Genomic DNA, 16,326 nt, shown 5'->3' with positions numbered 1-16,326 from the left:
TGTTTCCTTCCATAATAGAAAAAAAAAAATCAACACAAGAACTAATCATTTGATCTGGCATCAAGATTACTTGGTATTATTTTTCAGTAGAACATCATGCTTTCTTAAATACCTGCTCTGCTTGTAACTTCTTGGTTCAGTTTGCCTTATAGGAGTTGTTTGAATAATCTTATATGTAAGTGATATATTAACTACATTTTAGCCATATGATGGAATTATTCATTCACTACATATCAAAATATTTATTGAATGAATAGAATTGTTGAAATAGACCTTGAGTAATTCTGAAAGCAGGAAGGCTAACACAATTTTATTCTGCTATTTTCAAACTCCTTTGTTCTTTCATTCATTCAGGCCCATTTGTTTAAACTGACTCATTTACTTAGCATTTATTGCACGTCGTGCTCAGTGGTTCATGCCTGTAGTCCCAGCTGAGGACTTTTGGAGGCCAAGGCGGGTGGGTCACATGAGGTCAGGAGTTTAAGACCAGCCTAGCCAACATGGCAAAACCCTGTCTCTACTAAAACTACAAAAATTAGCTGGGCATGGTGGCTGGTGCCTGTGACCTCATCTATTTGGGAGGCTGAGGCAGGAGAATCACTTGCACCGGGGAGGTGGAGGTTGCAGTCAGCTGAGATTGCACCATTGCACTCCAGCCTGGGCGATAAGAGCGAAACTCTGTCTTAAAAAAAAACCCAAAATCTATTGTAACCTACAGTGTGCTAATCAATGGCTAAAGTGGTGACGAAGACTGTTCTGCTCTCAAATTGCTTATAGATATGAGGAGATTGGATAAGAAAATAGAAAATTGGATAGATATCTGAAAAAGGTATATATAATTAATTCAATTTATTTTATTTTTAATGTCCTACCCATTTTGAGGAGGATTTGAGGTAGCTTGCAGAAACTAAAAAACAAATAGAACAGTCTAGTGTAGCAATAACAAGTTTATCTCAAATCAGAGAGGTCAAGGTTTTTGATTCCTGGCTGTGCCAGTTCTGACAAATGTCAGAAATCTGTTTGTAGCCTCAGTCAAACTACGTAAAAGATGCATATGCTTGAGAATGTGTGTGCATATGCTTATATTTAAATTTTGGAAACAGAAAAGGAAGATTTGGGTTAATTTGTTCTCAGATACAGGAGCTAGTGGTACCCTTACTTCCAACTAGACCTTGGACCTCCTGGTTGGTCACTGCAGACACCCTTTTTACTGAGGTGATTTTCCTGGATTGAAGCTACAGCTATATAAACATGATCCTGGCTTTGTTGTTGTTCTTACTAGCTCCTCTAGGTTAAAGACCCAGCAGCATGACGTATAGCCATTCTGGCTGCAGTTTCTACAATGTGCAGTTGGCAAACATATTACATCGTGAAGGTCTGAAAGTTGAATTGTATTCCAGGACACATAAAGTGCTGATCAACTTAGGCAGATGGGCTGTAGGGCTCCCAGTTTTGAATTGGGAGATTTCTTACTAAAATAGTAGCTAAAGATCTATTGTTCAAGTCCTGAATAATAAGGGATTTGAGGACTCAGAGTTCTTCATTATGTGTCATCATGTAGTAACTTTTCTCTAAAAGGTTTAAGGGTAAATCTTATCCATAGAACACGAACCAGAATAATCTCTGAACTTGACACTTGTTAGAAAAGTTAGAGAAAATGTTATTCTATAAAAGACATTAAAAAATTGATACTGTGTATTAAGGCATTATGAAAGCAATTCAATTCAAAAAATATTTACTAAGTTTTTGCTAAGTGACAGATATCTTAAAGAATCTTGAAAGAACTATAAAACAAAGAGTTTAATACCTAAACCCATAATTTTGAAAAGCAATAATATAGAGAAATAATTTCTCCTTTTACTATATGAATTATTTTTTGGGATGTCCAAATTGTTGAGGGAAAGTGTGTGTGTGTCTGTTTTTTTTTTTTTTTTTAAGACAGAGATTCGCTCTTGTTACCTGGGCTGGAATGCAGTGGTGCGATCTCTGCTCACTGCAACCTCTGCCTCCAGGGTTCAAGCAATTCTTCTGCCCCAGCGTCCTGAGTAGCTGGGATTACAGGTGCTCGCCACCATGCCCGGCTAATTTTTTTTTTTTTTTTTGAGATGGAGTTTTGCTGTTGTCACCCAGGCTGGAGTACAATGGCGCGGTCTTGGGCTCACGGCAACCTCCGCCTCCTGGATTCAAGCGATTCTCCTGCTTCAGCCTCCCGAGTAGCTGGGATTATAGGCATGTGCCACCATGCCCAGTAATCTTGTATTTTTAGTAGAAATGGGGTTTCTCCGTGTTGGTCAGGCTGGTCTCAAACTCCCAATCTCAGGTGATCTGCCTGTCTTGGCCTCCCAAAGTGCTGAGGTTACAGGTGTAAACCACTGCGACTGGCCCTAGTTTTTGTATTTTTAGTAGAAGACGGTGTTTCACCATGTTGGCAAAGCTGGTCTCGAACTCCTTACCTGAGGTGATCCACCCTCCTTGGCCTCCCAAAGTGCTGGGATTACAGGCATGAGCCACTGTGCCTGCCGGGAAATTCTCTTTATGGAAGTATTTAAGCTAATGAAATACGAATAAATAATAGCTCTAAGCAGTGATCATCAATGACTAATACAACAGAGAATAATCAGAAAATGCATGTCTCATAATAGAGGTCAGTATTACTGCTTTGAATTAGTAGTGTCAAAAATTCTAACCTGAATCTATTAGCTCTTTAGACCTATCAATTTACAGGAAATACGAAGGATCAGAAAATGTCCTAACACAGTGATGTAATCAGTAAAAGCTTAGCTGCGGGAAACTACAAGACAGATAAGCCAGTTTTTTTCAACACAGAAACTGTAAAAATAAAAAGCATGAGAGAAGAGGAACTCTATGGATTAAAAAAGAAACATACCAGCAGTGCATGGGATGGGCTCCGGTAGTACCAGCTACTCAGAAAGCTGAAGCAGGAGGATCACTTGGGCCCAGAAGTTCGAGAACAACCTGTGCAACATACTATAGCAAGACCCTATCTAAAAAACAAAAACATATATACCAATTGAAGTTTGTGTGTCTTATTGCAATCCTGATTCAATTAAAGAGACAGTAAAATATGTATTTTTTTAATTAAAAAAATATTTGTTTAGAGACAGAGTCTTTTTCTCTCATCCAGCCTCCCAAGTAGCTGGGACTACAGGTGTGTGCAACTGCATCCAGCTTAGTTTTAAAATTTGTTTGTGGAGACGGGGTCTCACCGTGTCCAGGCTGGTCTCAAACTTCTGGCTACAAGCGATCCTCCCACCTTGGCTTCCCAAAGTGCTAGAATTACAATTACAGGTACGAGCCACTGTGCCCAGCCAGTAAAATATATTTTGAAGCAATTAAAGAGATATGAGCACTCACCGGGTATTTAATGATATTAATGAATTCTATAAGTATTTAGCAAGGCTGATCAAATTATGATTATATTTTACGAAGATACTTGTTGAAATATGTATGGAAGAGAGATTGATGTCTAGGAATTGTTTCAAAGTGACCTGGAGGAGCAGAAAAGTAGGTGGAAACAGGGATGAAACAAGATGACTCAGAAATTAAGAATTGTTTAAGCTATGTGATAGGTGGGTAGGGGTTCATTACACCATTCTTTTTACTTGTACAAATGTTTGAAACTTTCCATAATAAATGCCTTACTAGAAAGTTGAAAAATGAGTAAAATCCTAATCTTGCCTGGAAGCATTTCAGAATCTAATCCGATAGGCAAGCATGTATGCAGATAATTGTGAAACAATGTGATATTAGCTTTAATTAGAGTGTGATCAGAGTGCTGAGGAGCACAGAGGGAAAAGGGGTCATACCACAATTATAAGAATAACTTTTAGAGGATGTGAAAGCGTATCGGCAATCATTCAGAGAAACAGAACCAGTGTGTGTAATAAAAGATAACTCTGACATATAAGATTAAATTAGGCTGAGGATGAGACCATTAAAAGTGAACCTATATACCAAAATTTGAAAGCCTATATTGGTTATCAATGAAACAAAAGATTCATATTCATCTGTCAATGAAAGAAAAGACAACAGCTTGTTTATCTCAGTAAAGGCATAGTATCTCAAGTGTAGCCCAACTTTCCCCTGGAATGTAGTGAATTTACGCACGGCTGCCACTTTAATCCTTTCAGATACATACTAAGCTCTGTAGCTTCATATTCCTTTATAATAGTGCAAACAGACCAACACAAGGAGTTTCTGGTGCTTGGGGTCTACCTGTGAGGGAACTCCTTATGAAGCTCTGGGTGTGGGTTACAGTGACCTATTCAGCAATTCTGCAAGAATAGGTCACTGGCAGTATAAGCCATCTGCTCATGCAATTTAATTTTACCTTTAGGACTGGCTCAAATTTTATATGTAGCAATTCCCCATAATATTGCATGAGGTTGATTTGTTCATTCAACCTGCATTCTACCCTCCTTTAAGAGAGACTTCCTGACCTGCAGAAACTATAAAGGTAAAAATCAGCCTATTCCAGACTCCTTTACGACTAGTTTTAGATGGATGCAATCACACAGGTTTGGAAAGAAGTGAGACAAAGGCCATCTTTTGTTTCTTTTTGCTGTTTTCTGCTAGGAAACTATTTGGTGGAGACAGAAGTTCTTCCTTTAGAAGTAATTTAGTGTTTAATCTTTAGTATCTGGGTGTTGAGAGACATTTGTGGTGGTGGTTGCTGCAGTGGGGACTTTCTAAATTTGGCTCTGTGATGCTGGGATTGCAGTTACTACTGAGTGTTTTTTTTGCTTTTATAAAGCCTATTTTTTGAGAGCAGTTCTGGGTTCATGGCAAAATTGAGAGGAAGGTTCAGAGCTTTTCCATGTATTCCCTGTCCCACACATGCATAGCCTTCCCTCTTCTGAGTGTTCTTGATTTTAATTGTGTAAGTAGCAATTTCAGAGGAAGTTGCTACCTTAGTGATCAAGTATATAGTGTTCAAATAGTTATTTTTGGAGGCATAACCTAGAACTCTTCCTTCCAAATTTTCCAGTGACTTTAGAATGACGAATTTCCTTTGTGAAATTCCATCCTGCGTAAAATACCTAGAGGGGTGATATGGTTTGGATGTTTTGTGCCCTCCAAATCTCCTGTTAAAATGTGACCTCTAGTGTTAGAAGTGGGCCCAGTGGAAGGTGTTTGGATCGTGGAGGCAGATCCCCCATGTGAATGACTTGGTGCTGTTCTTGTGGTAATGAGTGAGTTCTCACATAAGAGTTTATACAACATCTGGTGGCTTTAAAGAGCCTGGCACTTCCTCCCCCTCTCTTGCTTCCTGGCTCACTGTATGATATGCCAGCTCCCCTTTTGCCTTCTGTTGTGACTGTAAGCTCCTTGAGGCCCGCACCAGAAGGCGATGCCAGCACCACACTTCCTGTATAGCCTGCAGAACTGTGAGCAAAAATAAACCTCTTTCCTTTATAAATTATCCAGCTTCATATTCCTTTATAACAATGCAAACAGACTAACACAAGGAGTTTCTGGTACTTGTATTCTTGTATTAAAACTTGACTGATACAGAACAGCCTACTTTATGGCTGGATAAAATCATTTCATGAAGCAACTCAGGGTGTACTCTTCCTTGATGTCTTATGGCCAGATACTTTGTCTCTGAGTCCGATATTAAGTCAAAGCCTTGTTTGTTTCAAAACCCTGGGAGCATCTACTGTGATTCTAACAGTGGGTCTCACCACAATCTCCATAGTGCAACTTGATCTGCTGAAGATACCTAGTCTTTGGGTCTACTGGTTCATAAGGGCCAAGTAACAGAGCAGCTTATCCTGCACTCTATACCATCTCTTGCTCTGAGCCTCACTCCAAGCTAGCATCAATCTGGATTGCTTGTTAGTATTTGAGCAGTAACTCCACTTTGTTGAATGGCGGCTTCAAAATTCATAGAGGCTTAAAGGGGATATATCCCTTTATTAATAGTAGTGACTTCTTTAGAGAGGATAGCATGTCATGTCATGTTCTAGACATTGAATGCCCAGAAACCACCCAGAAACCAAGATTGTATCTCTTTCTTGGTGGCAGTGAGTATTTTAAAATGGATATTGTGACATGTCTAGATCTTGGGTACTATGAATTTTTATGGCAGTTTTCTCCTGTCCTCTGGAATGGGTATACTGTAGCTAGGGCTTCTAGGGAATCTGACATTTTATGTTCACCAGATTCTACAGTATGTCATCAATATAGTGGACCAGCATGGTGTCTTGTGCATTCATGGGAGTTGCACTCACTGACCCTGACAAATAAAAAACGAAATGCTGTTGGTATTGTTTTGATTTTGGGGATAGAGAAAAAGCAGATATCAGAATAATAGCACATTCCAGGAGCTGAGGGAGGTATTTGTTTGTTGAAAGAGGCTACATATGGAACAGTAGCCACAACTGTTAGTTTACAATAATCCACTGTCATTCTGAAATACTCTTCTTTATTTTGCGTAGTCCAAGTAGGCAGATAAAATTGAGATATGAAAGGACTCAGAATCTCTGAATCATTCAAAGCACTAAATGGCGGCACTAATCTCTGAAATTACTCAGTGGGTGAGATATTACATTTAGCTTATCATTGTGGTAAGAAAGGAAAACTCCACGGGCTTCTTCTGGCTCTTTATGATACAAGTCTCACTCCATTGTGTTAGAGAGCTTCTGTGGGAATTTTGCAGTGGCTTAGTCTATTTACTATACAGGTAAACACTTATGAAATGAGCAGTAATTGTGTAATATGTCTATGTAGTCACTGTGCCCACTGTTAGGCAAATTGATACCTAAAATCTCTCACTTGATACCCATAAGCTCCCACTCTGACCAACGGACCATTGTGGCATTTGCATCCACTAGTAATTATTGTTTCTTGTCCTGGACATCACCTGTTACTCTCAAGCTTGCCAAACTTCTTAGTGCTTTTGTAATTTGCCTGGATCTAGTTTTGTCTCTAATAAGGTTCAGACACTGCCAGCAAAAGAATAATCAGGTTTTGTGAGATTACTGGCTAGTCCAAATTGCTCTCCAGAAATAGTCCTTAGAAAGGACATTGCATTTTTAGATAAAAATGCAAGAAGTGTTTAAAATTAGAGTTCCAAAATAGAGTCTTTTGTCTTCTAGATCCATCTATCATGCTATTTATCTATCATATGCTATCTATCCATCTATCATCTATCTACCTATTTATCTATCTATATCTATCAATTTTAGCACCTATGCTTCACATCTGGCTAAGAGCTGCAATGAAAGAAATTCCAGTGAAGACTAGAAATAAGAGCAGGAGCTTGAGATAATCAAAAGCTTGGACTGCTATGCTGCACCTGCCATCTCAGAGGGTGAGGTTTCTAGTCTCACTGTCAAGCAAGTCTTGTTCTCAGGAATAGGGCAAAAAGGAGATGGAAAAATAAAAACCTCTGTAATCTGCATAGATTTCTTATTTTCTTGACATGGGGCTTAAAAGTTTTCAGGCATTAATATCTATATTCTCTCTTTATATATGCACACACAGATACATACATAGATACATACGTATTAGATAGTATACGTACACTTCCTTGATAGAATGTGAAAATATGGTCAATTTCTCATTTCCTTCTGCTGAAGCAGAGTCAAAAGTTCAATCAATATGGTGCATTGATCTCTAGGGAAGAAACAGAAACCAGTTGTGATCAAATAATTATAGGATAAAATGAAGATACAAATGAGAAAATTGAAATGAAAACAATGAAAAGTTTGTTATATTAACATGTTGTGATTGTTCAAATTTAGTCAATTCCTTTCTTGTCCTATGTTAATCTATTCTGTTTTTGAGAAGATTGTACACTTAGGGTCAAAAATGTAGAAGGAGCTTGGATTGGTGGGAGAGCCCTGGATTAAGAGTTTAAAGAGCCAGGATGTAGTCCCGGTTGTGCTACTTTACAATTTAGAATAATTAAATATGTACAAATTTTAGTTTTGCAGCAAAGGGCTTTTGAGCTAATGGGTCTCAGCTTGGAATGAAGAGATAACCCACAGAGGCCAACTTTGACTCACTTATATAACTGTACCTACTTCACAGGATGTTTGTAGGGATGCATTATGAATATATGACTGGGCATGGTGGCTCATGCCTGTAATCGCAGTGTTTTGGGAGGCCAAGGCCAGAGGATTTCTTAAGGTCAGGAATTCAAGGCCAGCCTGGGCAACATAGGGTGGCCCTATTTCTACAGCATATTTAAAAATTTATCAGGCATGGTGGTGCATGCCTGTGGTTCTAACTACTTGGGAGACTAAGGTGGGACTATTGGTTGGGCCAGAAGGTTGAGGCTGCAGTGAACCATGATTGCGCCACTGCATTTTAGCGTGGGTGACAGCAAGACCCTGTCTCAGTATATATGAATACACGTGAAATGCTTAACACAGTACTTGATGCAAACTAAGGGTGCAATAAATGCTATAATTCCTCTATAATACTGTGCTTTCTGCCCATTTGGAGCCTTATGTAAGAGAGGTATGAAGAGGGCAAACATCTAAACTAAATAGGGTAATCAGTTGGTAGTTCTTACTGGTTATTGTAAGACAACTTAAGGAGAGACAATAAAAGAAGTATGCTGTTTATTGTGGAGATTTCAGTTCTTTTAGTTGAAATTTCATTGCCTAGAGGTAATGTGGTTCTGAATTTTCCAAATATCCTGCTCAGAAATATTGTAACAGCTTCTGGCTATTCTACAGACAGCTAGCTAATTATGTTTGGCATCAAATTTTGAAGAATAAAAGTAGAATTTCATGGCATATCGAAAGTAAATCCAAAGTGTTAACTTTATCCTGTTGCTGGAGAAGTTTGCTATTTGGAGTTTTAAAAAATAAGTTCAGAAAGAGATTGGCCATTCAAAAAAAGTAATTTCAAATGCACCTGTATTTACTGGACCATCCAAGCTTTTTAGAAGTTAATAAGGTAGCAATGTGCTATTCCCTGCTCAACCTCTAGCACACAAATGCTTCTTTTCCTCCTACAGGAAAGAAATATAATCTTTTTGATGCTTAATGTTAATACTCACGAATAAGCATTCTCTAACTTCTTGGGATCAGATGTTCTGTCTGTCCCTCTAAAATTACTTCATTCCATGGTTGCCCCAGAGAAGTGCAGATTCCCAATAAAGCTCTGGGTTTATTAGGTTTCACACCTGTATGAGACTTCTCTGGAAAATAGAATTCAAGAAATGATCTTAGGTTTAAAGACTAATGGCATGTGATTTAAATCAGGATTTTTGTTACTTAACCTTTCAAAGCTTTAGTTTCCTCATCTATAAAATTAAAATACTTATAATGGATGTAATGGTATCTTGACCATGGTATGATATACATTAGCTCCCCTGACTCCAGAAGGTTCGTTTCTTGCAAACAAAGAATACATTTTGGTTCTGTTAAGCAGGAAAAAGGAATTTTTAAAAGGGAGTTATGGAATACATTGATTGCAGCGTTAGAGAAACAGGCTGAAGCTAAGCTGAACTTTTCAGAATCAATACCCAACCACATCCCGGAACAGACACCAAAACTTCCCTGATATTGCCACCATCACCTGTTCCCTGGATGCCAGGACTCTGATTTTGCTACAGTGATAGACCAGGATATCAACTTTACTTTTCCCCTCAAGGTGTTCCCCCATGCTTATCACCTGTGTCAGCAAAATGATATCCTACTCAGAGGTTCTCTCTTTAGGTTACTCATTTCCAAATTGAAGTCCTGTGTGGGTATTTTTGACAGGCAGAAGCTAGGTCTTGTGCTCTCATCTTGCAAGGGTGCCAAGGAGTGAAGCTCTCTGGATTCTACCTTACGAAGGTGGGGCTTTCAGAGTGGGCATTACCAATATGTAGAAGGGTAGTCAAAAGATACTGGGTCCTTTCAGAATGTTTTTCCTCTTAGATCTAATAACAATGATACCATCATTTAAAAAAAATCTACATTTACACAATACTTAGCAATGGGCTTAATGAGACTACAATTATTCCCATTACGCAGATGAACAAAGTGCGTCACAAAGATTTAGAGATTGCTTTTGTTTAGTAAGTGGCAGAACCAGAGTTGGATCCCTGTCGATCTGACTCCAAACTCTAAGTGGAAACTCCCAACGTGAAGCTGCCTCACAAGTCAAGAGACTCTTTCACAGCACTTAAATCCTATTTCCTGTTCCTAAATCTTTCCCTAAAAGCTGGTAAGTGCCCTGGCCTATTAACTCTTTGTTAATGCTATTTTTCCCAAGCTAAACCCACTCAACAGCTCTGCCAGCTCTCTGACTCTGCAGAAAAGAAAATGTGGGTGGGTTTGGGAAAGTGGGTCAGATAAGCACACAGACTAATCTGGGGCCCTGATAGATGAGGTTGTGGGAAAAAACAACAACAACAACAAACAAACAAACAAAAAACACGTTGGTGTCATAGACTTCCATTTGAGATGCTTTACTATAGAAAAATGTAAGCACTCATCCTATTTTCACGTTGTCTCCCCAGGGCTGTGCAGGGTGGAACTCAGGCAATGAGTGCAGTGCAGTGAAAAGAATGTGAGCTGCCAGAGGCATTCTGACTTGATTTCAAATTCTGGTTTTGTGACTAACTGGTAGTGTCAGCTTTGAGAAATAATTCAATGCTTCTGAGCCTTAGTTTTCCTCATCTGTGAAATGGACCTGATTTTCAGATTTTTATGGTGAGTGTGGTGCATTTTGTAATGTTTTGGTCTTCTCCCTCCTACATCTGTTTCACTCAGCCTTTTCCCTGGAACACAGCATTTGAGACAAAGCTTACCTGCTGCCAGAGTCTGAATGTTTGTGTCCCTGCCAAATTCCTGTGTTGAAATCCTAACCCCCAAGGTGGCGGTATTGGGAGCTAGGGCCTTTTAGGAGGTGATGGAATGAGTGTCCTTATTGGCATTAGTGCCTTTATAAAATAGGCCCAAGGGAGCTTGTTCGCCCCTTCCACCATGTGTGGACACAGTGAAGAGGCACTATCTTTGAAAGAAAAAGTGTAGCCTCACCAGATACCAGATCTGCTGGTGCCTTGATTTTGGACTCCCTGGCATCCAGACCTGTGAGAAATAAATTTCAGTTGTTTATAAGCTACCTAGTCTATGGCATTTCAGTATCCCTAACTAAAGACACCTGCAAGCACTTTATTGAAATCTCAGGGATGAAAGAGTGATAATAAAAGGAGAGTAAGGCAGGAAAGGAGGGAAAGTGATTGCAAAGAGGTGTGTTACCAAACTCAAAAACCTACTGCTAGTTGCTTTTGGCCCTGAAGAAGGCTTCCAGAGAGACCTTATAGGACCACTGGACCTCGGAACAGTTTGTCCAGGAAAAGAATAGCAAGCACTTTAACCTCCTGTTACTTATTGGTGAAAAACAACCCTGTGAGACTGCCCTGTCCTTCTGGAATGTGTGACTTGGTTTCTCCAAGTAGCCCCTAGAGAAGCCAAGATGTTGGAAAGGTTGAGTTTTCTCCCTGATGGACATTCTAGAGACAACATCAAAGCCTAGCCTCTGCTTCAGAAGCAGGTTGGGATGTGCAGAGACAATAGCAGTAGAAGGTGAGGCAGCAGTGTCAGTGGTGAGCTTTATGGTCACGAGAAACATGTGAGCCATTATTGGGCTGCTCCGAAAGGGAAATGGAGCACATAACCTGGGCCTAGAGGACAGGAAGTTTATGGTGCAAACTGGGTCAAATACACTGTGTTTGGGGAATTACCCTTCTTTGGAGTCACAGTGGAGAGCTGCACTGACCCCACCATTGAAGCAGAAACCCCTTTCTCAGTCTTTCTTTTTGTTAGGGTACCACAAGGCTGCCTTCTAGACCATGCTGTACTTATCAAAGTCCCACTCTAGACTTCAACTCAGAAACTAAAGAGGTCAAGAAGCGAGGACATCCCAAAATCCATTCTGGTGAGGAAAAGGCAGCAGGAGAAGCTATATCAGCTTCCAGGAGCTATAATGCCCAGTGGCTAGCATTGGTAGTATTAAGGATACACGTGCATGTCTATGCCAGAGGTGGTAGTATTGTCATGGGGTAAACCAATTTAGTTACTTAATTTTGGATGCCATTCTTATTTCTGCACTCCAAGTCTGGTTCTTCTAGCCTTCCTGAGATATTGTGAACCACCTACATCATATAATTTATATTTTTCTGTTTAAATTATCCAGGGTTCTTGTAGCTAACAACCCTCACTGACACAGTCATAACTGGGGGAAGTATATGAGTGGCAGATTAGTATTTTTGAAATAGCAATCATTTTCTCCCCTTTGTTTTATTCCCTATTCAAGCATCTATGTCATTTTATTCCTATGTTTTCTGGGGAATGATATAGTAGGATAAAAGCAAAGGATAAGAGAAAAAGAACAATTTCTGGCCTCCAAAGGCTGGTGGCCTCGGGGAAAGTAACAACAAAACTTTAGCAGACAAAATATTTGGCAATGATATCACAAGAATGAGAGAATTAAGCTGAGCTTCTCTTTCATGCTCCTGGACAGGAAAATTATTTCCCCGGAGTGGGGAGAGGAAAGAAATATGAGAAAACTGCAAACTGCTGGAGATATTTTTACCTCTTCTAGAGAATGAGGTCTCAAAGCAGATATTAGCTTGAGTTATGTAGGAAAAAAATGAAGATTTATTTGTACCTGAGTTTGTGGCCTGAAATTTATTCACAGTATGTGCATAACAGCAAACAAATCACACAGCAAATTCCATCCAGCCTAGGATAAACCTACCATAAAATGGGTGTTCGATAAACAGCACGAGTTTTTTTTTTTTTTTTTTTTTTTTTACTTTATTTATATCTAGTTAAAAATGGAGACGTCTGTGTTGCTCTGGCTAGTTAGTGAAAGTAAAGTTAGCGGCCTGAGGCCGTGTTGTTTTGTTTAGGGAGAGCAGTCTCAGGGCTGCTCCGAAATCTCATGCAGTCAGTAAATCTCACTAAATACATTCAATCAATAATATGCTTGGTTATGGGAGAAAAACAGTGCTCTGAAGAACACCCCATTCTCTTTGTCTCGTGGGTTCATACTAGATCATCACAACAGGCATTTGCTGCAGCAACCAGTTTTGCATTCACACTAATCTGGAGTTAAGCATTAATAGAGCCTTTAGAGTAAAGCCAATAAAATTGTCCTGGAGAGCTATTCATTCTCTGAGGAGAGGCAAAGTCTGACCCCAAAGCACATGTGGTTCAGGAAGATATGTGTTTCTGAGATGGGAGAGAAAAGGTCCTGTTTTGTTCCTCACTGCAGACTTGACTTCATCCTCAAATATCATTTAGGAGAAGGCTGTCACAGGATTGTTTATAGTTACAAACTTTCAATTGTTTCACCAGGGAAAAATATATAGAAGGAGAGAGAACACTAAAGTAAATGTGGCAAATGATAATTCTTGAATATAGGAATGATAATTCTTGAATATAGGTAGAAGATTTATGGGCATTCATCATACTATGCTTTCAATTTTGAAATTATTACTATGTTGAAGACATTTCAGGATCATTTAATTGAAGTCAGTGAAGTTGTGTAGAAGTGACCAGAATTATCTTGAAATTTAGCACTAACGTTTCTGAAGCTTTTGATCTTCAGATCATATTAGGAGACCCAACTTCTCACCAGAGAATGGATCAATATTATTAGCTACTACATATTGACACTAACAGCACACTAAGCACTGTGCTAAGAGGTTCTACATACATTTCATTCCACTGTGTTCAATATATACCAATCAAAACCCCTGCAAACTCCAAAAGGTAGGTGGTATTAGCCCCATTTTATTTTCTTTGAGACAGGACTCACTCTGTCACTCACGCTGGAGTGTAGTGACACCAGCATAGCTCATCGCAGCTTTGACCTCCTGGGCTCAAGCAATCCTCCCATCTTAGGCACCTGAGTAAATGGGACCACAGATGTGTGCCACCACACTTGGCTAACTTTTTTTTTTTTGTAGAGATGTGGTTTTACTATGTTGCCCAGGCAGGATCCCCATTCTGTAGGTGAACAAATATCCAATCTAGGCTAATAAACCAGGTTTGACTGACTCCAAAGCTGGTATATAGCCTCTCAGATTCAACAACCAGAAGAGGAAAAGTGGTCGTTATAAAACGTGTTAAGAGAATAAGTTTATTTCAGTACAGGTCTTAAGACAGAAAAATCAGAAGCTCAATACTGCTCTTCAGTGGAGGCAATAGCCAGTTTGTGGGAGAGCTCTGCAGTCATCAGTGGAGGGGTAATTTGACAGAGGAGGAAGAGTAGGAATATAGAAGTGTACATACATATGGGTATGCACACACATATTAAGACATGCATTGACCTGTATATACACACACATACATGCATCATTAGCTTTTTGGGTCTGTAATGTAACCCTGGTTAAACACGGTATTGTTTCATCAGTTCTTGACCAAATGTGAGAAAGATCAGAATAAGTATAGTGGACTCATATGAGCATGGTTCCAAGATGAATGGACTCCCCAGTGTGGTGGGGTGGTCTTCCACTGTGCTTGCTTGGAGATGGGAGGCTCAGAACAACTTAACACAGAAATAAATTATTTCTGTGTCTTTATCTTTAGAAAATCATGAGAGACCGAAAAATCATCTGGCTCCCTCAGCTGAAGGTTTCTTGGTTTTGGCATTGAAGAAAGGAACTACCTTTTAGTTTACCTGATATAGTATAGTAAAGAGTCTTGATAGCACAATTGTTATTGTTTAATTTTTAAAAAGTAGTTTGCTTCTGCAATTTGTTTCTCTAATTATATCACTATAATTTGAATTTTTTTTTTAAGGACATAGCCAGTCCCAAAAAACTCAAATTCCCCAATAAACCACTGGAAGTAAAGGGAAGTGGGGCAACTCTGTTTTTAGCTCTTCACCTCTGGACCTATGTATTCTTTCTCTTGAAGACACAGAGTGATATGAAGGTCTTTGCATCATTGCATATACTGCATATGGCAGATGATGTAAATCCTTGCAAAGTATTGCCTCCAAAATGGCACTGCAGCTATGCTTTTCTCAGGAGGTTCCAATGATGGCTGACAGTTTCCGAGTGGTGAGGTATGTGATAGAACCAGTGAATCCTATGATCACGGGCTCACTCTTGGACCTCCTTTGCTATAAAGTAGGTCCCCTGGTCTGTTGTTATGTCATTTGGGATGCCATACCAGTGTATTAAGCATTCTATACGTCTTTGGATTTTGGCACTGAATGAGGTCCAGAGGACAGACAAGACAAACTCCTACCTGGAAGATGCTCATTCTTCTATGAGAACAAAATACTAGCTTTTTCAAGCGTGGAATGGGCCACTAAGTGGTTTGTTGGTCTCCCTAAGGAATGGTGCCATACTGGGTACTCGTTGTTGGTGTCTCTTGCCTGCAGATTGGACAATAGGCAGCAATAGTAACTAGATCACAGTGGGCAAGCAGGAATTCATGCTGTCGTGCCTATGCATAATTTCCATCTCTGTTGCCATGGCCACTTTATTGACATATTTGTTGTGTCAACACTGGTTTGCCAATAATAGAGGTTGGATTATACCAACTGATTGAAACATTTTGTCTACTTGGTCATTTAGTGCCTCTTCCACAGTCAGTTCTCTTTGGTAGGCATTAACATGTGATACAAAGACCTTCATACTTTCAGTACAGGGCTACATATTCATCCACATGCATCTGTCTCAGACCTCCTTGTCCCACATCTGTCTTCAAGACTTTTTCCTCTGAGGTCCATTATCAGTAGGCCAGGCAATTTGCCATTGCCCCTGAGTTACTATGTATTGTAACTCATACATAGTATGAGTTACATACATGAGAAATGTGGGCCATTTCTCCTTCCAAAAAGTGATGAGAGCTACCACTGGAAGCTGTACCCAGCAAGAGTACACCTGGGAGGCTCAGAAAAAATTAGCACAGAAATAATTTATTTCTGTGTCTTACTTTTGGAAAACTGCCAGGTCTGACCAGCAGACCCTGGAGGAGCAACAGATGAAAAAATGTACTCAGACACAGGTATCCAGTGAAAGAGCGGGCTAGGGGACCGGGCCACTCACAGAAAGGTGTAGCAGCTGCGGCCTTGACAAGTCATTTATTCAGTACAAATTTAATGACAAAGGCTTTGAGTCAACACAACTTGTGGATGATTAACATGGTCGCCGCGCTACCCCCACACCACACACACACACAGAGAGCAGTCCTGTGCGTGGATGACTAAAGACCGGTTTCCAAGGCCTATGTAAGCTAACTTATCTAGATCAATTCCTTTACATCCCCTTGTTATCTAACCTTTGCTCTTAGGCTTCAAATAAGATAATTTGGCTGCCTTCAGCCAAACCCTCTT

General features: G+C 39.7%; 1 long non-coding RNA gene across 1 annotated transcript in view; it reads right to left on the bottom strand.

Moving 5' to 3' along the window:
• The window catches only part of LOC103877868, a 35,885-nt gene extending 20,587 nt beyond the window's left edge, over positions 1-15,298 (bottom strand). Inside the window, exons 1-3 of the long non-coding RNA XR_637763.4 lie at positions 15,234-15,298; positions 9,038-9,178; positions 7,550-7,641 (exon numbers count right to left, since the gene is read on the bottom strand). This is a non-coding gene — a long non-coding RNA (uncharacterized LOC103877868). The remainder of the gene's footprint in view (positions 1-7,549; positions 7,642-9,037; positions 9,179-15,233) is intronic.
• Positions 15,299-16,326: the final 1,028 nt, after the last annotated feature.

This window comes from Papio anubis, chromosome 12, assembly GCF_008728515.1.
Source record: "Papio anubis isolate 15944 chromosome 12, Panubis1.0, whole genome shotgun sequence".
Lineage (NCBI taxonomy): Eukaryota > Metazoa > Chordata > Mammalia > Primates > Cercopithecidae > Papio > Papio anubis.
Note: the sequence above shows the minus strand (reverse complement) of the source record. Positions and strands in the feature narration are given on the sequence as shown.